Raw genomic sequence first — 1,996 nt, forward strand, 5'->3', positions numbered from 1 at the left:
TCAATTTAGTCTGATATTATATTAAAAAAGAGTGATCTCAAATCCGAAACTTGATATCCCACATTTCTTATAGGAGTTTATTTTGGTTTAAGAGAGAGAATATAAGATATTTTAATGGTTTAATTGCACTTTTAAACCCTTTATTTAAGCTGAATCACGAAAATAGTTATCACATTTTAATTTTCTCAAGTTTTGGTACCTCAAATATAATTTTAGTTTAAAACTTGATAAAATGTCATTTTTTTGCGCTTATTTAAGTCACACAATGTTTCAAGATCTCGTGGTGCAATAATTGTACATGAGATCTATGATCATAAATGATGTTATGTGACTTAAAAAGATGATATTTTAACAAGTTTATGACCAAAATTCTGTTTAAGGATCAAAACTGGAGAGAAATAAAATGAGGAGACTATTTTCGTGATTTAACTAAAATAAACGAATTGAAACTTGTCGCAGCCTAAAATTTCGAGTTTTCATCGAATTCAATGGAGTCGCCACCAAAATTTATTTTAAAATAGGGAAAATATTGGAATTCAATGGAGTCGCCACCAAAATTTATTTTAAAATAGGGAAAATATTGGAAAACCCTAAAAAATATAAAAATGGTCTTTGAAACCAGATTTTGAGTTCAGGAGTCGATTATGCGTATGGAATGTATTAGCACCCTACGACATCCGTTAAAATACGGTTACCTTTAATTAATTGTGCAAAATTATATCAACTTAAATATATATTTATAAAATGTTTTTATAAATGTGATTTTTTGAGATAAAAGTGTGTTAAAAAATAGTAGAACAAAAAAGAAAGTTTTTATTAGCGTGCTTGACAAGAGTGTAATCTTGCTCCTAGGTATCTCCCGGTGCGATGGAGAAATCAAAGCTGCGTAGTTCTTGGGTAGAAAATGCGGTGTGTTGATTGCTTTTACAGAAATTTTGTTTTGTTGTTAATAAAAAAAAAAAGTTAATTTTGACGAACAAAACGAAAACTTGCTTGATTTGAATAATTATTTTAAAATATGAATTTTAAGACGATCGAGTTGTACAACTCATGTCTCAAAACTCAAGGACAAAAAAAAAGATGTCACATCTAGTTTAACCCTTTTTTGAGAATATTTGATTATTTTTTAAAGTAGAGTTTTAAGACCGTCAAGTAGTACAACTTGTGTCTTAACAACTCCAAGATTTTAAAAAAAAGATAATTAATTAAATTTAAAAAAAAAAAGTTGATTTTAGATCTATTTATTTATAAGAATAAGTTTTAGAACTATCAAAATATATAATTTGTATTATGTAACTCTGGAATTAAAATATCATTTTTAATTAACTTTAAATAATTTTTAAGACTAATTTGTTTATGATTTTTATTTTATTAATTTATTTGTGAATATGAGATTTAGAACCATCAAATTGTCACAATTTGTGTTCTAATAACTCAAATATTAAAAAGATGTCATATCTAGTTAATTTTTAATGAAACATTTGTTATTATTTTATTTATTTATATTTTTTAAAAAAAATGATATTAAATATTAAACAAGTTTAAATGATTTTTTGAAATAGAATTAGTAATAAACACGAGAATAAAATAGTAAAACGAAAAATATATGGACTTTAACTTAATCTAAAAATAATTTGAAACTAATTACAAATGTAATTCTCTTTTAAACTATTTTTTTTTTAAAAATTTAATAAGTGAAGAAATAAAAATTATTTTAATATTAAATAACACCACCTAAAAAAGAAAAATCTGTTATAATATGAGATAAATTATATTTACTGCCATTTAATTATATCCATAATTACTTACATTAATTCGAATTATTATGATTAAATGAAATAAATATCATAAAGATTTGGAAGAGAAAGAAAAAGTCCATCGATAAAAAATAAATCTATATTTAATAGGACTATTATTATTATTATTATTATTATTATTATTATTATTATTATTATTATTATTATTATTATTATTATTATTATTATTATTATTATTA

This window comes from Cicer arietinum, chromosome 4, assembly GCF_000331145.2.
Source record: "Cicer arietinum cultivar CDC Frontier isolate Library 1 chromosome 4, Cicar.CDCFrontier_v2.0, whole genome shotgun sequence".
Lineage (NCBI taxonomy): Eukaryota > Viridiplantae > Streptophyta > Magnoliopsida > Fabales > Fabaceae > Cicer > Cicer arietinum.